Source organism: Microcebus murinus, chromosome 20 (assembly GCF_040939455.1).
Source record: "Microcebus murinus isolate Inina chromosome 20, M.murinus_Inina_mat1.0, whole genome shotgun sequence".
In the NCBI taxonomy this organism is placed as follows: domain Eukaryota; kingdom Metazoa; phylum Chordata; class Mammalia; order Primates; family Cheirogaleidae; genus Microcebus; species Microcebus murinus.
The window spans coordinates 37,012,162-37,035,101 of NC_134123.1; positions in this window are offsets into that span (position 1 = coordinate 37,012,162).

Below are 22,940 nucleotides of genomic sequence, written 5' to 3' on the forward strand. Positions count from 1 at the left end.
GACTAAAAATATATAGAAAAAAAATGAGCCGGGTGTGGTGGCGCATGCCTGGAGTCCCAGCTACTTGGGAGGCCGAGGCAGGAGGCTCGTTGGAGGTCAGGAGTTGGAGGCCAGCCTGAGCAAGAGTGAGACCCCGAGTCTACTAAAAAAAATAGAAAGAAATTAACTGGACAACTAAAAATATATAGAGAGAAAAAAATGAGCCGGCGTGGTGGTGCATGCCTGGAGTCCCAGCTACTTGGGAGGCTGAGGCAGGAGGCTAGCTCGAGGTCAGGAGTTGGAGGCCAGACTGATGAGCAAGAGCGAGACCCCGTCTCTACTAAAAAATAGAAAGAAATGAGCTGGGCGACTAAAAATATATAGAGAGAAAAAATGAGCCGGGCGTGGTGGCGCATGCCTGGAGTCCCAGCTACTCGGGAGGGAGGCCGAGGCAGGAGGCTCAATTGCTCGAGGACAGGAGTTGGAGGCCGGCCTGAGCAAGAGCGAGACCCCGAGTCTACTAAAAAAAATAGAAAGAAATTAACTGGACAACTAAAAATATATATAGAGAAAAAATGAGCCGGGTGTGGTGGCGCATGCCTGGAGTCCCAGCTACTTGGGAGGCTGTGGCAGGAGGATCGCTTGAGGTCAGGAGTTGGAGGCCAGCCTGAGCCAGAGCGAGACCCCGTCTCTACTAAAAAAAATAGGAAGAAATTAATTGGACAACTAAAAATATATATAGAGAAAAAGTGAGCCGGGCGTGGTGGCGCATGCCTGTAGTCCCAGCTACTCGGGAGGGAGGCTGAGGCAGGAGGATCGATTGAGGCCAGGAGTTGGAGGTTGCTGTGAGCGAGGCTGACGCCACGGCGCTCACTCTAGCCTGGGCGACAGAGCGAGACTCGGTCTCCAAAAAAATAAACAAGTAATTAAAGAAAGAAATGGGGGCCTTGGCAATATATGTAACCTTAACACTGCTAATACCCCATAATACGCTAAAATAATAAAATAAAAATTGTAAAAAAAAAAAAAAAGAAAAACAAAGAAAGAAAAAATTAAAATAAAACGTAAAATATGAGACTTGAGTATGCATGGAAAAAAACAAGTAAAATAATAATAAATAAGGGGTGACGGGGGACATGGGCAATATAAGTAACCTTAACACTTGGACCCCCAGAATATGCTAAAATAATAAAAAAAAATTGTTAAAAAAAAACAAAGAAAGAAAGAAAAAAACTCAAAAAAAAAAAACTCGAAATAAAATACGGGACTTGAGTATGCATGGAAAAAAAAAACAGGTAAAATAATAATAAATAAAGGGTGAGGGGGGACATGGGCAATATAAGTAACCTTAACACTTGGACTCCCCAGAATATGCTAAAATAATAAAAAAAATTGCTAAAAAAAACAAAGAAAGAAAGAAAAAACTAAAAAAAAAAACTCGAAATAAAATAAGGGACTTGAGTATGCATGGGAAAAAAAATCAGGTAAAATAATAATAAATAAAGGGTGAGGGGGACATGGGCAATATAACTAACCTTAACACTTGGACCCCCAGAATATGCTAAAATAATAAAAAAAATTGTTAAAAAAAAACAAAGAAAGAAAGAAAAAAACTCAAAAAAAAACTCGAAATAAAATACGGGACTTGAGTATGCATGGAAAAAAAAACAGGTAAAATAATAATAAATAAAGGGTGAGGGGGGCATGGGCAATATAACTAACCTTAACACTTGGACTCCCAGAATATGCTAAAATAATTTTTAAAAAGTTAAATAAAAACATAGCCGGGCATGGTGGCGAATGCCTATAGTCCCAGCTACTTGGGAGGCTGAGGCAGGAGGATGGCTTGAGCCCAGGAGTGTGAGGTTGCTGTGAGCTAGGCTGACACCACGGCACTCACTCTAGCCTGGACAACAAAGTGAGACTCTGTCTCAAAAAAAAAAAAAAAAAAGTTAAATAAAAACAAAGAAAGAAAGAAAAAAACTGAAACCTTAAAATCTGTACCCCCATAATATGCCGAAATAAAAAAAAAAAAAGAAAGAAAAAAAAAATTAAAACTCGAAATAAAATAAGGGACTTGAGTATGCATGAGAAAAAAAACCAGGTAAAATAATAATAAATAAGGGGGGGGAGGGGGGACATGGGCAATATAACTAACCTTAACAGTTGGACCCCCAGAATATGCTAAAATAATTTAAAAAATTGTTAAAAACAAATGAAGAAAGAAAAAAACTAAAAAACATAAAATAAAACTCGAAATAAAATATGAGACTTGAGTATGCATGGAAAAAAAAAACGGGTAAAATAATAATAAATAAGGGGGGAGGGGGGACATGGGCAATATAAGTAACCTTAACACTTGGAACCCGATAATACGCTAAAATAATTTTTAAAAATTGTTAAAAAAAAAAACAAAGAAGGAAAGAAAAAAGCTAAAAAAAAATAAAACTCCAAATAAAATAAGGGACTTGAGTATGCATGGAAAAAAAAAAACAGGTAAAATAATAATAAATAAAGGGTGAGGGGGGCATGGGCAATATAACTAACCTTAACACTTGGACCCCCAGAATATGCTAAAATAATTTTTAAAATTGTTAAAAAAAAACAAAGAAAGAAAGAAAAAAACTAAAAAAAAATAAAACTCGAAATAAAATATGGGACTTGAGTATGCATGGGAAAAAAAATCAGGTAAAATAATAATAAATAAGGGGTGAGGGGAGACGTGGGCAATATAAGTAACCTTAACACTTGGAACCCGATAATACGCTAAAATAATTTTAAAAAAATTGTTAAAAAAAAACGAAGAAAGAAAGAAAAAAACTAAAAAAAAATTAAAGTCGAAAGAAAATAAGGGACTTGAGTATGCATGGAAAAAAAAAACAGGTAAAATAATAATAAATAAGGGGAGAGGGAGGGCATGGGCAATACAACTAACCTTAACACTTGTACCCCCCGTAATACGCTAAAATAAAATAAAATTTTTTTTAAAAAAAAGAGAAAAAACTGGAGGGAAGGGAGAGAAAAGGGCATTTATCGAAACCTTAAAATCTGCACCCCCTGTAATACGCCGAAATACAACAATAAAAATAAAAATAAAAAATAATGTTAAAAAAAGAAATAAAAAATTAAAAAAAGATAAAAAACAATAATAACAAATAAAAAGGTGAAAATTATACAAAGAAATTTAAATAAATAAATAGATAGATAAAACTTAAAAAAATCACACGGGGCCTTCTATTTATTTTTTTTCCCCAAGAAGACACCCCAGTAGGGCTGATTTTTGGGGGGACAATGTCATTTTTTTTTGCACTCGGTGCAACCCTCTCCACGGATCCCGACAGACGGAAGACGTCTACTTACTGGAACGTCCCTCCTCCCTCTCCAGACCCAGGACCCCGTCCCCAGCGTCTCGTGACTCTGTTTCCCCTTTAGAACCTTCTAGAACCGACCTCTCCCCTATCCAGCCCCCCCCCCAGAGCTCTCGCCACACTGGGTGGACGGGAAGGGCTGATCAGCGTCTGTAATGTCCCACGATGACAACAGGCACCGGGTTGTCTTGCTGACTTTGCCCTGCGTAACCATGGCAACCGTTGCTAGGGCCGGTTGTCGGGTCGGGCTTTGACGGCCGAAATGCTCAGACGTCCCTCTGAGGGGCTGGTTTTCGGGGTCCGGGGGGCTCTGACGGCTCAAATGCTCGGACGTCCCTCTGTAGGGCTGGTTTTCGGGGTCCGGGGGGCTCTGACGGCTCAAATGCTCGGACGTCCCGCTGAGGGGCTGGTTTTATGGGGGGGCCAGCATGTCCCACCGAAGGGGCGCCGCCTCCTGCGAAGGCCCCCCGCTGCGCCGGCCCCCCCCACGCCTGGCCCCCACTGAGTTTGGCCCCCACTGGCCTGGCCCCCCGCTGCGCCTGCCACACCCCTGCGCCTGCTCCCCTCCCCCCGCTGCGCCTGCCCCCCTGCTGCTCCTAGCCCCCCGCTGCGCCTGGTTCCCACTGGCCTGGCCCCCACTGCGTTTGGCCCCCACTGGCCTGGCCCCCACTGCGCCTGGCCCCCACTGGCCTGGCCCCCACTGGGCCTGGCCACCACTGCGCCTGGCCCCCACTGCGCCTGGCCCCCACTGCGCCTGGCCCCCACTGGCCTGGCCCCCACTGGCCTGGCCCCCACTGCGCCTGGCCCCCACTGCGTTTGGCCCCCACAGCGCCTGGCCCCCACTGCGCCTGGACCCCACTGCGCCTGGCCCCCACTGCATTTGGCCCCCACTGCGCCTGGCCCCCACTGCATTTGGCCCCCACAGCGCCTGGCCCCCACTGCGCCTGGTCCCCACTGCGCCTGGCCCCCACTGCGCCTGGCCCCCACTGCATTTGGCCCCCACTGCGCCTGGCCCCCACTGCGCCTGGCCCCCACTGGGCCTGGCCCCCACTGCGCCTGGCCACCACTGGGCCTGGCCCCCACTGGCCTGGCCCCCACTGCGCCTGGCCCCCACTGGCCTGGCCCCCACTGCGCCTGGCCCCCACTGCGCCTGGCCCCCACTGGGCCTGGCCCCCACTGGCCTGGCCCCCACTGGCCTGGCCCCCACTGCGCCTGGCCCCCACTGGCCTGGCCCCCACTGGCCTGGCCCCCACTGCGCCTGGCCCCCACTGCGCCTGGTCCCCACTGCGCCTGGCCCCCACTGCATTTGGCCCCCACTGTGCCTGGCCCCCACTGCGCCTGGCCCCCACTGCGCCTGGCCCCCACTGCATTTGGCCCCCACTGCCCTGGCCCCACTGCATTTGGCCCCCACAGCGCCTGGCCCCCACTGCATTTGGCCCCCACTGCGCCTGGCCCCCACTGCATTTGGCCCCCACTGCCCTGGCCCCACTGCATTTGGCCCCCACAGCGCCTGGCCCCCACTGCATTTGGCCCCCACTGCGCCTGGCCCCCACTGCATTTGGCCCCCACTGCCCTGGCCCCACTGCATTTGGCCCCCACTGCCCTGGCCCCACTGCATTTGGCCCCCACAGTGCCTGGCCCCCACTGCATTTGGCCCCCACTGCCCTGGCCCCACTGCATTTGGCCCCCACTGCCCTGGCCCCACTGCATTTGGCCCCCACAGTGCCTGGCCCCCACTGCATTTGGCCCCCACAGCGCCTGGCCCCACTGCATTTGGCCCCCACAGTGCCTGGCCCCCACTGCGCCTGGCCACCACTGCGCCTGGCCCCCACAGCGCCTGGCCCCCACAGCGCCTGGCCACCACTGCGCCTGGCCCCCACTGCGCCTGGCCCCCACTGCATTTGGCCCCCACAGCGCCTGGCCCCCACTGCGCCTGGACCCCACTGCGCCTGGCCCCCACTGCATTTGGCCCCCACAGCGCCTGGCCCCCACTGCGCCTGGCCCCCACTGCGCCTGGCCCCCACTGCGCCTGGCCCCCACTGCGCCTGGCCCCCACTGCATTTGGCCCCCACTGCGCCTGGCCCCCACTGCGCCTGGCCCCCACTGCGCCTGGCCCCCACTGCGCCTGGCCACCACTGCGCCTGGCCCCCACTGCGCCTGGCCCCCACTGGCCTGGCCCCCACTGCGCCTGGCCCCCCACTGGCCTGGCCCCCACTGCGCCTGGCCCCCACTGCGCCTGGCCCCCACTGGGCCTGGCCCCCACTGCGCCTGGCCCCCACTGCGCCTGGCCCCCACTGCGCCTGGCCCCCACTGCGCCTGGCCCCCACTGCGCCTGGCCCCCACTGGGCCTGGCCCCCACTGCGCCTGGCCCCCACTGGCCTGGCCCCCACTGCGCCTGGCCCCCACTGCGCCTGGCCCCCACTGGCCTGGCCCCCACTGCGCCTGGCCCCCACTGGCCTGGCCACCACTGGGCCTGGCCCCCACTGGCCTGGCCCCCACTGCGCCTGGCCCCCACTGCGCCTGGCCCCCACTGGCCTGGCCCCCACTGCGCCTGGCCCCCACTGGCCTGGCCCCCCACTGTGCCTGGCCCCCCACTGTGCCTGGCCCCCACTGGCCTGGCCCCCCACTGTGCCTGGCCCCCACTGCATTTGGCCCCCACTGCATTTGGCCCCCACTGCATTTGGCCCCCACTGCGCCTGGCCCCCACTGGCCTGGCCCCCACTGTGCCTGGCCCCCACTGCATTTGGCCCCCACTGCGCCTGGCCCCCACTGGGCCTGGCCCCCACTGCGTTTGGCCCCCACTGCGCCTGGCCCCCACTGCGCCTGGCCCCCACTGGGCCTGGCCCCCACTGGGCCTGGCCCCCACTGGCCTGGCCCCCACTGCGTTTGGCCCCCGCTGGCCTGGCCCCCACTGGCCTGGCCCCCACTGCGCTTGGCCCCCACTGCGCCTGGCCCCCTCTGCGTCTGGCCCCCACTGCGCCTGGCCCCCTCTGCGTCTGGCCCCCACTGCGCCTGGCCCCCACTGCGCCTGGCCCCCACTGCATTTGGCCCCCACTGCGCCTGGCCCCCACTGCGCCTGGCCACCACTGCATTTGGCCACCACTGGGCCTGGCCCCCACTGCGCCTGGCCACCACTGGGCCTGGCTGTTCCCATCCATGTGCTGGGTGCCCCCTTGTGTGGGTTCACCTGGGGCCCCTGTGTGGTGGCCCCGTGGTCGCCGGTGGCGGCCTTCGTGCGCTCTGGGAGTGAGGAGGTGTGCTTGGCGGCCCAGCGGAGCCCTGTCGGGCCAGAGCGGGCGCCCGTGGCCTGGTGGAGGTTGCAGGTGCCCGCTGTGGGCTCCTACGGATTCCCATGCCCCTTCTGAACAGTTGTGTTGTTTGCTCAGATATGATGCATCTTCTTAATTAAAAAAAAAAAATATTTTAGAGATGGGGTCTTGCTGTGTTGTCCAGGCTGGTCTTGAACTCCTGGGCTCCAGGGATCCTCCCGCCTCGGCCTCCCAGAGTGCTGAGTCGCAAGCCTGAGCCCTGTGCCTGGCCATGGCGGGTCTTTAGTGCGTGCTTACCATTATTTTTTATTTCTCAGGGACCGGGGTGTCTGGCTTCCCCTGTTCTGAGAGAAGTGGCGGCAGCCGTGAACTTGAGTTGGCAGAGTGTTGTGCAGGCAGGGCTGCTGGCCATGGAAACGTGCCCCCCCTACCCCCACCCAGCAAGACTGCTCCCTTTAGGGTCCGGCACGTTCCTGCCCAAGAGGAGACCAGAGATGACAAGGTTAGACTGTGAAAAATAGGGGGAAGGGAAGGTAAAGACTACAACTCCCAGCAGCCCCCTGGGGCAGCGTCCATTCAAACGCGCCTCTTGGCGTCCCGGAGCATCATGGGAGTTGTAGTTCAGGCTCCCATTGGCCAGCCACTGTTGCCTGGGAAACGCAGACCACACTGTGGTAGGGCTCCACACGGGGCAAATGCTTGAGGCTTTAGTCTCAGGGCGAGGAAGAAGAAGGGCGACAGGTGCAATGTTTGTGCCTCTGTTTCCCCTCACCTGCCTCCACAAGGGGGGTGGGAGGGAGGCCCCGGGCAGGTGATGGGGCTCAGGTAGCATCCAGGTGGTACTCGCTGAGCACTGTGGGTGCTCGTTTTCTAGGAAGCTCCTTGGAGGCCGAGGAGGGAGGATCGCTCGAGGTCAGGAGGTCGAGGCCGGCCCGAGCGAGACCGAGACCCCCGTCTCTACTAAAAATAGAAAGAAATTAATTGGCCGACTAAAAATATATAGAGAAAAAAAAACATTAATTAGGCCGGGCGGGGTGGCTCACGCCTGTGGTCCCAGCACTCTGGGAGGCCGAGGCGGGAGGATCGCTGGAGGTCGGGGGTTCGAGGCCGGCCTGAGAAAGAGCGAGACCCCGTTCTCTACTAAAAAATATATAGAAAGAAATGAGCTGGACGACTAAAAACATACAGAGAAAAAAATGAGCCGGGCGTGGAGGCGCATGCTTGAAGTCCCACCTTCTCGGGAGGGAGGCTGAGGCAGGAGGATCGCTGGAGGCCAGGAGTCGGAGGCTGCTGTGAGCGAGGCTGACGCCACGACACTCACTCCAGCCCGGGCGACAGAACGAGACTCTGTCTCAAAAAATAAAAAAAAAAAAAAAAAAAAGAAAATGCCCATTGATTGTTGGAATTTTATTTTTATTTTTTATTTTTATTTCAGTTTTTTTTTTTTTGAGAGTCTCGTTTTTCTCTCTAGTATAGACAGGGTCTCCCTCTTGCTCAGGCTGGCCTCAACCTCCTGACCTCGACCGATCCTCCTGCCTCGGCCTCCCAGAGTGCTGGGGTGACAGGCGTGAGCCACCGATGATTGGGATTTTAAAGGCTCTGATAAGTCCTGCAGTTGGGAAAACTTGGTCGATATTGCTTAATGAATCGATACTGTGCTGCCCACGTGTCTACTGTCCAACTTGTTCTTTTAATAGAATTCCGGTTTGTTTAGGGCAACGACAATCCGAGATGAAGAACTACACACTTCTGGGGGAAGAGAGGGGGAAAGGGCATTTACTGAAACCTTAAAATCTGTCCCCCCATAGTATGTCGAAATAAAAAAATAAATGAATAAAATAATAAAATAAAAATGAAAAAGAAACCCCCTCTTTCCAAAAAAAAAAAAAGGTAAGAAGGTGAGGTTCTTATATCATTCTATATCTTTTGTGCATAGAGAAAACCTTAAAATCTGTTCCCCCCCATAATATATCAAAATAAAATTAAATAAATAAATAAAATAATCAAATAAAAATAAAAATAAAAAAGAAACAACTGTCTCCAAAAAATAAAGAAGGTGAGGTTCTCATATCATTCTATATGTTTTGTGCATAGAGAAAACCTTAAAATCTGTTTTCCCCAATAATATGTCGAAATAAAAAAAAATAAAATATCAAATAAAAATAAAAATAAAAAATAATAATCAAATAAAAATAAAAAATAATAATCAAATAAAATAATCAAATAAAATAATCAAATAAAAATAAAAAAGAAACCCCCTCTCGCCAAAAAAATAAAGGTAAGAAGGTGAGGTTCTTATATCATTCTATGTGTTTTGTGCATAGAGAAAACCTTAAAATCTGTTTTCCCCAATAATATGTTGAAAGAAAAAAAAATAAATAAAATAATAAAATAAAAAATAAAAATAAAGAAACCCCCTCTTTCCAAAAATAAAAGGTAAGAAGGTGAGGTTCCTATATCATTCTATATCTTTTGTACACAGAGAAAACCTTAAAATCTGTTTTCCCCAATAATATGTTGAAATAAAAAGAATAAAATATCAAATAAAAATAAAGATAAAAAATAATAATCAAATAAAATAATCAAATAAAAATAAAATAAAAATAAATAATCAAATAAATAATCAAATAAAAATAAAAATAAAAAAGAAAGCCCCTCTCTCCAAAAAAATAAAGGTAAGGAGGTGAGGTTCTCATATCATTCTATATGTTTTGTACACAGAGAAAACCTTAAAATCTGTTTCCCCCCATAATATGTCGAAATAAAAAATAAAATAAAATAAAGTAATCAAATAAAAATAAAAATAAAGAAACCCCCTCTGTCCAGAAAATAAAGGTAAGAAGGTGAGGTTCCTATATCATTCTATATGTTTTGTGCATAGAGAAAACCTTAAAATCTGTCCCCCCCATAATATGTCGAAATGAAAAAAATAAAAATAAATAAAAAAGAACTACACACTTCTCAGAATTCCTGTTGGGGAGAGGAGGCCAAATGACTCAGCCCTGGACGATGAGGCGTAGGTGGAAGTTGCCGGGTGGAACTTCCTCAAAAGCTCATGAAAACAAGCGCTGAGGCCTGGAGCGGAGGCCCACGCCTGTCGTCCCAGCACTCTGGGAGGCCGAGGAGGGAGGATCGCTGGAGGTCAGGAGTGTTGGAGGCCGGCCTGAGCAAGAGCGAGACCCCGTCTCTACTATAAATAGAAAGAAATTAATTGGCCAACTAATATATAGAGAGAAAAAACGAGCCGGGCGTGGAGGCGCATGCCTGTTGTCCCAGCTACTCAGGAGGGAGGCTGAGGCAGGAGGCTCGCTGGAGGCCAGGAGTTGGAGGCTGCTGTGAGCGAGGCTGACGCCACGGCGCTCACCCTAGCCCAGGCGACAGAGGGGGACTCTGTCTTAGAAAAATTAAAAATAAAAAAATAAAGTCCCAGCTGGGCTCGGAGGCTCACGACTGTCATCCCAGCACTCTGGGAGGCCGAGGCGGGAGGATGGCTCGAGGTTGGGATTTCGAGGCCAGCCTGAGCAAGAGCGAGATCCCCGTCTCTACTAAAAACAGAAAGAAATGAGCTGGAGAACTAAAAATATATAGAAAAGATTATCCGGGCGTGGTGGCTCACGCCTGTAGTCCCAGCTACTCGGGAGGGAGGCCGAGGCTGGAGGATCGCTCGAGGTCAGGAGTTGGAGGCCAGCCTGAGCAAGAGGGAGACCACGTTTCTACTATACAGAAATCAATTGGCCAACTAATATATATAGAAAAAACGAGCCGGGCGTGGAGGCGCATGCCTGTCGTCCCAGCTACTAGGGAGGGAGGCTGAGGCAGGAGGCTCGCTGGAGGCCAGGAGTTGGAGGCTGCTGTGAGCGAGGCTGACGCCACGGCACTCACTCTAGCCTGGGCGACTGGGCCAGTCTCTGTCTCAAAAAACAAATTAATTGGCCAACTAAAAATATATAGAAGAAATAAAAAATATATAAGAAAATATAAAAATAGAATATATAGAAGAAAAAAGATTTAGCCGGGCGTGGAGGCGCATGCCTGGAGTCCCAGCTACTCGGGAGGGAGGCTGAGGCAGGAGGATCACTTGAGGCCAGGAGTCGGAGGTTGCTGTGAGCGAGGCTGACGCCACGGCATTCACTCTAGCCCGGGCGACAAAGTGAGACTTTGTCTCAAAAAAAAAAAAAAGATTGTAGAGGTTTGGACCTTGGAAAACAGATCTGAGCTAAAAAAAAAAAAAAAAAGAACAGACCTCTTCCTGGATCTGCTAGAAAAAAAATAGAGAAAGGAAATGAATTATATTTTAATATTTTAATATTTTAAAGTTAAAAAAAATTTTTCTTTAAAAATTAAAAAAAAAGAAAGAAAAAAGAACAATTAGAATAAAGAAAAAAAGAAAGGAAAAGACTTTTATTTAAATATTTTAAAGTTAAAAAAAATTTTCTTTAAAAATTAAAATTATACAAATTTTAAGGTTTCAAAAAAAAAAAAGAAAAGAAAATTAAAATTAAAATTAAAAAAAAAAAAAAAAGAACAGACCATGACGATTCATGGTGGACATCTTCTTCTTATTATTATTTTTTGGAGACAAAGTCCCGCTCTGTCGCCCGGGCTAGAGTGCTGTGGCGTCAGCCTCGCTCACAGCAGCCTCCAACTCCTGGCCTCCAGCGATCCTCCTGCCTCAGCCTCCCTCCCGAGTAGCTGGGACTACAGGCGTGCGCCTCCACGCCCGGCTTATTTTTTCTATATATTTATCAGTTGTCCACCTAATTTCTTTCTATTTTTAATAGAGATAGGGTCTCGCTCTTACTCAGGCTGGTCTCGAACTCCTGACCTCCAGCGATCCTCCTGCCTCGGCCTCCCTCCCGAGTAGCTGGGACTCCAGGCATGTGCCACCACACGCCCGGCTCATTTTTTCTCTATATATTTTTAGTTGGCCAATTAATTTTCTTTCTATTTTTTTTTTAGTAGAAACAGAGTCTTGCTCTTGCTCACTTTAGCCTCTAACTCCTGACCTCGACCGATCCTCCCGCCTCGGCCTCCCAGAGTTCCTCAATGACAGGCTTCAGCCACCGCGCCCGGCCTATCTTTTCTTTTCCTTTTTGGACTCCATTTACACCAACGTCTCAGATATATTCTTAGGGTTAATTAGTGGACTCAGCATTTTATTTTATTTCTTTACACATTTTGTTCTCTCTCATTTTCTAAAAATCAGCCAGCTTTTTATTCATCTATTTATTTCATTTATTGTTTTATTTATTTATTATTTATTATAGTTATTATTTTATTTATTTCTCTTTATTTATCTATTTATTTTATTCATTTATCTATTTTATTTGTTCATCAATTCGTCTACTTTTATTTTATTTAGCGTAGTATGGGTTTACCAAGCGTTAAGGTCAATATGTTTTTTTTGCTTTTACTTTTTTTTTTCTCTCTCTCTTTTTTTTTTATTACTTTGCTGGCAAAGGATAAGGTCAATATTTTATTCTTAACTATTCATGCTTTTCCTGCATATTTAGTAACCTATATAGAGGCCCAAAACAATGACAGAAAAGCCTCTAAAATTTTCTGTAAGGATGACTTCAAGCTGAAATAGTGACCCAGGGAAAGAGGTTTTGCAATTCTTGCCTTTCTCAAGAGGAGACTCGAGCCAAGAAAAAGCTTAAAAAACTTACTCATTTTCATCTGACATTTTTAATCTAAGAAATAAAAAAATAAAAAATAAAATAAAATAAAAAACTTACTCATGAAAAAAAAATATATAAAAAAACTTACTCATGGGTCCACAAGAGGCTACATTGTTTCCATTAGGCCACGTGGCCTCTAAAATAATAAAAAGAACAGTAATAATCCTCTAGAACTAGCATATTTTTAAAGGTCACATAAGGTGTCAAAGAGGTCAAAATGGACAGTATTGGCCGGGCCGGGTGGCTCAGGCCTGTCATCATCCCAGCGCTCTGGGAGGCCGAGGAGGGAGGATGGCTGGAGGCCAGGAGTTGGAGGCCAGCCTGAGCAAGAGTGAGACCCTGTCTCTACTAAAAAAAAAAAAAAAAAAAATAGAAAGAAATGAGCTGGACAACTAAAAATATATTTAGAAAAAAAACGAGCCGGGTGTCATGGTGCATGCCTGTATAGTCCCAGCTACTCGGGAGGGAGGCCGAGGCAGGAGGCTCGGTGGAGGTCAGGAGTTGGAGGCCAGCCTGAGCAAGAGCGAGACCCCCATCTCTACTAAAAAATAGAAATTAGGTTGACAAGTAAAAATATATAGAAAAACTGAACCAGCTGTGGTGGCGCATGCCTGGAGTCCCAGCTACTCGGGAAGGAGGCCGAGGCAGGAGGCTCGGTGGAGGCCAGGAGTTGGAGGTAGACCTGGCGAAAGAGTCAGACTCTTTAAAAAAAAAGAAAAAATGAAATAAAAAAATGAATAAACAAATACAAACACCTGTTTATGGCACAAACCTCAGAAAACCTAGCTGGTCTTAGATGAAAACCTTTTGCCCCCATCCCTGTCCCCCCGTCACTTCATTCCCTGCCTTAAACTGGGACTTAAATCTAAGCCACCAATTTCATTTATTGATTTTAGTTGTCATTACCAATTCATTGTTATTTTTTTTAAGTATTTTTTTTCTCTCACTTTCTTGTTTTCATCGATGGGTGCATTTGAACCAGTTCCTCATTTTATGTATTTATTATTGCCGATTTGTAACTCTTGTATTATTACCAATGTATTAGTTAGCTTATTTATCATCACCGATTTATTATTTACTTAATTTGGTATCTCCGATTTATTATTTTAGTGTCACGAATTTATTATCGTTACCAATTTATTATTTTATTTATTAATTAAATTATTATTTATTCATTATTATTTATTACCAATTCATTTATTGTTACCAACTTATTGTTATTTATCACCAATTTGTTCTTTATTTATGTACTATTACCAATTTATTATTTATCATTACCAATTTGTTATTTATCTTATTCATTTGCAGGTTTATCACTACTGATTTATTGTTTATTTGTTTATCATTACCAATTTATTATTTATTCATCATTACCAATCTGTAATTTATCTTACTCATTTGCAGGTTTATCACTACCGATCTATTGTTTATTACCAATTTATTATTTATCATTACCAATTTGTTATTTATCTTATTCATTTGCATGTTTATCATTACTGATCTATTGTTTATTATTACCAATTTATTATTTAGCATTACCAATTTATCTTATTCATTTGCATGTTTATCACTACTGATTTATTGTTTATTATTACCAATTTATTGTCATTATCAATTTGTTATTTCTCTTATTCATTTGCATGTTTATCATTACTGATCTATTGTTTATTACCAATTTATTATTTATTTAGCATTACCAATTTGTTATATATCTTACTCATTTGCATGTTTATCACTACCGATTTATTGATTATTTGTTTATTATTACCAATTTATTATTTGTGATTACCAATTTGTCATTTATCTTATTCATTTGCATGTTTATCATTACCAATTTATTATTTATTTGTCATTACCAATTTGTTATATATCTTACTCATTTGCATGTTTATCATTACTGGTCTATTGTTTATTATTACCAATTTATTATTTATTTGTCATTACCAATTTGTTATTTACCTTATTCATTTGCATGTTTATCACTACCGATTTATTATTTATTATTGCCAATTTATTTATCATTACCAATTTGTTATTTATCTTACTCATTTGCATGTTTATCACCACTGATTTATTATTTGTTTATTATTGCCAATTTATTATTTATTTATCATTACCAATGTTATTTCTTATTCATTTGCATGTTTATCATTACTGATCTATTGTTTATTATTACCAATTTATTATTTATTTGTCATTACCAATTTGTTATTTATCTTATTCACTTGCATGTCTATCACTACCGATTGTTTGTTTATTATTACCAATTTATTATTTGTCATTACCAATTTGTTATTTACCTTATTCATTTGCATGTTTATCACTACCAATTTATTATTTATTATTGCCAATTTATTTTTTATCATTACCAATTTGTTATTTATCTTACTCATTTGCATGTTAAACACTACTGATTACTTATTATTACCAATTTATTATTTGTCATTACCAATTTGTTATTTATCTTATTCATTTGCATGTTTATCACTACCAATTTATTGATTATTTATTATTGCCAATTTATTTTTTATTTATCATTACCAATTCGTTCTTTATCTTACTCATTTGCATGTTTATCACTACTGATTGATTATTTATTATTACCAATTTATTATTTATCATTACCAATCTGTTATTTATCTTATTCATTTGCATGCTTATCACTACCGATTTATTGATTATTTATCATTACCAATTTATTATTTGTCATTACCAATTTGTTATTTATCTTACTCATTTGCATGTTTATCACTACTGATTATTTATTATTACCAATTTATTATTTCTCTCATTCATTTGCAGGTTTATCACTACGGATTTATTGATTATTTGTTTATTATTGCCAATTTATTTTTTATTTATCATTACCAATTTGTTATTTACCTTATTCATTTGCATGCTTATCACTACCGATTTATTGATTATTTATCATTACCAATTTATTATTTGTCATCACCAGTCTGTTATTTATCTTACTCGTTTGCAGGTCCATCACCACCGATTTATTGATTATCTCTTTATTATTGCCAATTTATTATTTATCATCACCAATTTATTTATCTTATTTGTTTGCATGTTTATCACTACCGATTTATTGATTATTTATCATTACCAATTTATTATTTGTCATCACCAGTCTGTCATTTATCTTACTCGTTTGCAGGTCCATCACCACCGATTTATTGATTACCTGTCTATTATTGCCAATTTATTATTTACCATCACCGATTTGTTATTTCATTCACTTATGTCTTTATTGTTACCAAGTCACTCTTTTATTTTTTATTTTTGTTTTTCCTATTTCACACCTCCCGCCCCTGCCCGACCGTGACCGGTGCGGGGCGGCGACGCGGCCTTCCCCCTCCACCACGCGGTCCCCGCCGTCCCGCACACCAACGCCCCGCCGGCCCGACCCCAGCCCCGCCACCCAGCGCCGTAACGCGCATGCTCCACTCCCATCACGCTCCGCGCGTCCTCGCCGCCGCCATCTTGCATCCGGGGCCTTTCCCTTCCCCCGTTCCGTCCGGAACTCCGCCGAGGCAGCAGACACGTTTCCCGAGACACGCTGCCACACCGCCGCTTTTTTCTAGAGACACGCTCCCCGCGTGGTTCACCGTCGCGGAGGGGAGCGGCCACTTGTATGGCCAGCGCTTCCATGTCCGGAAGCGCCCGCTGACGCGACGAGGGAGGTGCGAGCCAACATGGCGCCCCTCTGGCGGCGGCGCCGCCGCCGGCGCAGGGGGTGACGTCAACGACCTCTTACGGATTCTGCTTCCGGCTCGACTGCGAAAGTGGACTGCGACTGTTGCGCTGGGGCGCGGCTCGCGCTCACTTCCGGGGACTGAGTCTGAGCATGCGCAGCTCGCGATAAATCAGTGTGGCTCGGGCTCACTTCCGGGGACTGAATCTGCGCGTGCGCAGTGACCAAAACGGTAGACGTCTGCAGTGTGCCTCTCTTCCGGGATGGGGGTACGCGCATGCGCGGTGAGCCGTAAACGAAGGAGGGGCCCAGGCTCACTTCCGGGGAGTGAATGTGCGCCTGCGCAGTGAGCCATAGGGCCGCAGGGCGGGGCGGAAGTGGAGGTCGTGTTGTTGGGAAGCCGGAAATGAATGCCTGTGTTTGTTGACAATTGACAAATGGCCTCTGGGGTGTCGCTTAGTGCTTTTGGTGGCCCCGGGGAGGCACGCAATGTCGTTATTGCTTGCAAAGGGGGAAGCTTAGGGCCCGGCGCGGTGGCGCGCGCCTGTCATCCCAGCTACTCGGGAGGGAGGCCGGGGAGGGAGGATCGCTGGAGGCCAGGAGTTAGAGGCCAGCCTCAGCAAGGGCGAGACCCCGTCTCTACTAAAAATAGAAAGAAATGAGCTGGACAACAATAAAAATATATAGAAAAGAAACGAGCCGGGCGTGGTGGCGCATGCCTGTAGTCCCAGCTACTCGGGAGGGAGGCCGAGGCAGGAGGATCGCTGGAGGCCAGGAGTTGGAGGCCAGCCTGAGTCCAAGAGCAAGACCCCGTCTCTACTAAAAATAGAAAGAAATGAGCTGGGCAACTAAAAATATATAGGAATAATGAGCCGGGCGTGGAGGCGCATGCCTGCAGTCCCAGCTACTTGGGAGGGAGGCTGGGGCAGGAGGATCGCTGGAGGCCAGGAGTTGGAGGCCAGCCTGAGCAAGAGCGAGACCCCGTCTCTACTATAAATAAAAAGAAATTAGCCGGACAACTAGAAATATATAGAAAAAAACGAGCCGGGCGTGGTGGCGCATGCCTGTAGTCCCAGCTACTCGGGAGGGAGGCCGAGGCAGGAGGATCGCTGGAGGCTAGGAGTTGGAGGCCAGCCTGAGCAAGAGCGAGACCCCGTCTCTACTGAAAATAGAAAGAAATTAGCCGGACAACTAGAAATATATAGAAAAAAACGAGCCGGGCGTGGTGGCGCGTGCCTGGAGTCCCAGCTACTCAGGTGGGAGGCTGAGACAGGAGGATCGCTGGAGGCCAGGAGTTGGAGGCCAGCCTGAGTCCAAGAGCGAGACCCCGTCTCTACTAAAAGAAATAGAAAGAAATGAGCTGGACAACTAAAAATATATAGAGAAAAAAAGTCAGCCGGGCGTGGTGGCGCACGCCTGTAGTCCCAGCTACTCGGGGAAGGGAGGCCGAGGCAGGAGGCTCGCTCGAGGCCGGGAGTTGGAGGCTGCTGGGAGCGACAGGGGCGAGACTGGGTCTCAAAATAAATAAATAAATAGACAAGGTAAATAAATAAATAGACTAAATGTATAAATAGACAAAATAAATAAATAGACGAAAAGAAAAATAAGAAAAGAAGAAAGAAGGAAATTGAGGACTGAACTCTGATCTTTTTTCTTTTGCTAAAAAACTCCTTGCCGAGGAGGCCGGCCGGGTGAGGCTGACAAAGAGCAAATTCCCCGACCTGATTCTGGTGTCAGCTCATTTAACGTCACCTGCAAGATAGGAAGCCCCTGTCTTAACTCGAGCATCCCGGCAGGGGCCTGTCCGTAAATTTAAAATATCTTAACATTTTTTTTTTTTACATATTTAAAATTTAAAAGATATTTTAAATTTGCAAACCTAAGACATGTTAACTGAAGCATCCTAGCAGGGGCCTGTCCGTAAATTTAAAATATCTTAATTCCAGCATCCTGGCAGGTGCCTGTCCGTAAATTTAAAATATCTTAAAAATTTTAAAAGATATTTTAAATTTAGAAGGTATTTTAAATTTGCAAATTTAAGACTTGTTAACTGCAGCATCCTAGCAGGTGCCTGTCCGTAAATTTAAAATATCTTAAAATTTTTAAAGATATTTTAAATTTAAAAGGCATTTTAAATTTGTAAATCTAAAATATCTTAACTGAAGCATCCTAGCAGGTGCCTGTTCGTAAATTTAAAATATCTTGACTGAAGCATCCTAGCAGGTGCCTATCCGTAAATTTAAAATATCTTAAAATTTTTAAAAATATTTTAAATTTAAAAGGCATTTTAAATTTGCAAATTTGAAATATCTTAACTGAAGCATCCTAGCTGTTGCCTATTCGTAAATTTAAAACATCTTAACATTTTTCTTACATATTTAAAATTTAAAAGATACTTTAAATTTGCAAATCTAAAACATCTTAACTGCAGCATCCTAGCAGGTGCCTATCCGTAAATTTAAAATATCTTAAAGCAAGCATCCTAGCAGGTGCCTGTTCGTAAATTTAAAATATCTTAAAATTTTTTTTACATGTTTAAAATTTAAAAGGTATTTTAAATTTGCAAATCTAAAACATCTTAACTGAAGCATCCTGGCAGGTGCCTGTTCGTAAATTTAAAATATCTTAAAAATTTTAAAAAATATTTTAAATTTAAAAGGCATTTTAAATTTGTAAATCTAAAATATCTGAACTCAAGCATCCTAGCAGGTGCCTATTCGTAAATTTAAAATATCTTAAAAATTTTTTAAAATATTTTAAATTTAAAAGGTATTTTAAATTTGCAAATCTAAAACATCTTAACTGCAGCATCCTAGCAGGTGCCTATCCGTAAATTTAAAATATCTTAAAATTTTCAAAAATATTTTAAATTTAAAAGGTATTTTAAATTTGCAAATTTAAAACATCTTAACTAGCAGGTGCCTATTCATAAATTTAAAACATCTTAACTCACTGCACATCCTAGCAGGTGCCTATTCGTACATTTAAAACATCTTAAAAATCTTTTAAATATTTAAAATTTAAAAGACGCTTTAAATGTGCAAATCTGAAACATCCTAACCGGAGCATCCTAGCAGGTGCCTGTTGATAATTTTTTTTTTTTTTTTTTTGCATGTACAGAGACATCAGGTGAGCTGGTAAACAGATGCGGGGAGCCTGGCCCCGGGCCCAGGCCTCACCCCCAAAGAGTAGCCTCGAGGCCGGGCCTCCCGCCGGCTCGGGCTGGCAGGTGTGCCCAGGCGAGCTGGGGTGCAGCGTGTGTCACGTGTGCACGGGCGGCAGGTGCATGCCCGGGTCCTGGGGTGCAGCCCGGGCGAGGCCTGCAGCTCCCCACACCCCGGCCCGGGGAGACGTCTCTGCCCCGGCCCAGGATCTGGGAGCAAAATGCAGCAGCAGCAGCAGCAGCAGGCCTCCCCATCAGGGCGCCCAGAAACAGGGAAGGGACTCGCTTGGAGCCTTAAAAACAGAGGGGTGAGGCCGGGCGCGGTGGAGGCTCAGGCCTGTCATCCCGGCACTCTGGGAGGAGGCCGAGGAGGGAGGCTCGCTCGAGGCCAGGAGTTGGAGGCCGGCCTGAGCAAGAGCCAGACCCCGTCTCTACTAAAAAAAAAAGAAAATAGAAAGAAATTAATTGGCCAACTAATATATATATAATATGAAAAAATGAGCCGGGCACGGTGGCATGTGCCTGTAGTCCGAGCTACTCGGGAGGCTGAGGCAGGAGGATCGCTGGAGGCCAGGAGGTGGAGGCCAGCCTGAGCAAGAGTGAGACCCCGTCTCTAGTAAAAATAGAAACAAATTGACAGGACAATTAAAAACATATAGAGAAACGAGCCGGGCGTGGTGGTGCATGCCTGTCGTCCCAGCTACTCAGGGAAGGGAGGCTGAGGCAGGAGGATCGCTGGAGGCCAGGAGGTGGAGGCCAGCCCTGAGCAAGAGCGAGACCCCGTCTCTACTAAAAAATTAGAAAGAAATTAATTGGCCACCTAAAAATATATAGAAAAAACGAGCCGGGCGTGGTGGCGCACGCTTGTCGTCCCAGCTACTCGGGAAGGGAGGCTGAGGCAGGAGGCTCGCTGGAGGCCGGGAGGTGGAGGCTGCCCTTGTCTACGCTGTCCATCTTTCTGATGGTAGCAGTCAGGTGTCTTCCCTCAATGCCAGTGTCCCTTGATTGACGTCTGTAGTGATTGGATCGTCTCTTGATGCTTGGGCCTGGGCCCGGCCTCTACTCTGCCCACTTCCCTCTCGTCCGTCCGTGAGAACCTCCGTCCCGGCCTCCCAGGGAGCGTCGGGTCCTCAGCGCCCGCAGCCTCCTGGCAGGGGCCTGTCCCTAAATTTGAAATATCTTAAAAATCTTCAAAAATATTTTAAATTTAAAAGGTATTTTAAATTTGCAAATCTAAAACATCTTAACTGCAGCGTCCTAGCAGGTGCCTGTCCGGAAATTTAAAATGTCTTAAATTTTTTTTGCATATTTAAAATTTAAAAGGTATTTTAAATTTGCAAATTTAAAACATCTTAACTGAAGCATCCTAGCAGGTGCCTGTCCGTAAATTTTAAAATATCTTGAATTTTTTTTTTTACATATTTAAAATTTAAAAGGTATTTTAAATTTGCAAATTTGAAATATCTTAACTGAAGCATCCTGGCAGGTGCCTATTCGTAAGTTTAAAATATCTTAAAACTTTAAAAAATATTTTAAATTTAAAAGGCATTTTAAATTTGCAAATTTAAAATATCTTAACTGCAGCATCCTAGCAGGTGCCTATCGGTAAATTTTAAATATCTTAACTCAAGCGTCCTAGCAGGTGCCTATTCATAAATTTAAAATATCTTAAAATTTTTTTACATGTTTAAAATTTAAAAGGTATTTTAAATTTGCAAATTTAAAATATCTTAACTCTACAGAATAAAATATCACTGTAAAAAAAAATAAAAAAAAAAATAAAATATCTTAACTCAAGCATCCTGGCAGGTGCCTATCTGTAAATTTAAAATATCTTAAAATTTTTTACATATTTAAAATTTAAAAGGTATTTTAAATATGTAAATTTGAAATATCTTAACTCAAGCATCCTGGCAGGTGCCTGTCTGTAAATTTAAAACATCTTACCATTTTTTTTACATATTTAAAATTTAAAAGGTACTTTAAATTTGCAAATCTAAAACATCTTAACTGAAGCATCCTAGCAGGTGCCTATCTGTAAATTTAAAATATCTTGAATTTTTTTTACATATTTAAAATTTAAAAGGTATTTTAAATTTGCAAATTTGAAATATCTTAACTGAAGCATCCTAGCAGGTGCCTATCTGTAAATTTAAAATATCTTAAAAATTTTTTTACATATTTAAAATTTAAAAGGTATTTTAAATGTGCAAATCTAAAGCATCTTCACCTCAGCACCCCAGCAGGTGCCTGTCTGTCAAAGAGGAAGGGAAGGGCACCTGGCGGTGACTGTCGCCTGCCCCTCTCTCTTGGCGGCCCCTAAATGTGGCTGAGGAGCAGGGCCCGGCCTGCCGGGGGACAGGGTGACCCTGAGGGTCCCCTGCTCAGAGGCAGCCGGCTCCCGGGGCAGGATTTGCAGGAAGGGGAGGTCGAGGCAGGTGGCAGCTGCCATGCCCTGCAGCACGGGCCCGGGCCAGCCAGTGCCCAGATTTGTAATGCATGCAAAGACGGTCCCTCAGCCGGCCACCACCTGTGCACGCAGGTGGCTCTGCAGCAGCTGCACCAGCCCAGTGCCTAGAGGTGACATGCATGCAAAGACGGTCCCTCAGCCGGCCACCACCTGTGCTCCCAGGTGGCCCTGCAGCAGCTGCACCAGCCCAGTGCCCGGAGGTGACATGCATGCAAAGACAGTCCCACAGCCGGCCACCACCTGTGCTCCCAGGTGGCCCTGCAGCAGCTGCACCAGCCCAGTGCCTGGAGGTGACATGCATGCAAAGACGGTCCCTCAGCCGGCCACCACTGTGCTCGCAGGTGGCCCTGCAGCAGCTGCACCAGCCCAGTGCCCGGAGGTGACATGCATGCAAAGACGGTCCCACAGCCGGCCACCACCTGTGCACGCAGGTGGCTCTGCAGCAGCTGCACCAGCCCAGTGCCCGGAGGTGACATGCATGCAAAGACGGTCCCACAGCCGGCCACCACCTGTGCTCCCAGGTGGCCCTGCAGCAGCTGCACCAGCCCAGTGCCTGGAGGTGACATGCATGCAAAGACGGTCCCTCAGCCGGCCACCACCTGTGCACGCAGGTGGCTCTGCAGCAGCTGCACCAGCCCAGTGCCTGGAGGTGACATGCATGCAAAGACAGTCCCACAGCCGGCCACCACCTGTGCACGCAGGTGGCCCTGCAGCAGCTGCACCAGCCCAGTGCCTGGAGGTGACATGCATGCAAAGACAGTCCCACAGCCGGCCACCACCTGTGCACGCAGGTGGCTCTGCAGCAGCTGCACCAGCCCAGTGCCTAGAGGTGACATGTGTGTAAAGACAGTCCCTCAGCCAGCCACCACCAGTGCACCCAGGTGGCCCTGCAGCAGCTGCACCAGCCCAGTGCCGGGAGGTGACATGCATGCAAAGACAGTCCCACAGCCGGCCACCACCTGTGCTCGCAGGTGGCCCTGCAGCAGCTGCACCAGCCCAGTGCCCGGAGGTGACATGCATGCAAAGACAGTCCCACAGCCGGCCACCACCTGTGCACGCAGGTGGCCCTGCAGCAGCCGCAGCGACAGGCTGAAGGCCAGGATGCCTCCGTGCAGCAGGAAAGCCAGGCCTGGCTGCAAGGCCCGGGCCCGGCGTCCCTGCAGCCCTGCTGCAGCCCTGGGACCCCGGCTGCAGGGGCAAGGAGGGGACCCATGCAGGGGCCCGCACCGGGCCCGCCATGCCCACGCTGCGGCCTGCAGGCCACTGTGCCCAGCACAGCCCTTGCTTCCTGCAGAGCTGGTGGCCCTGAC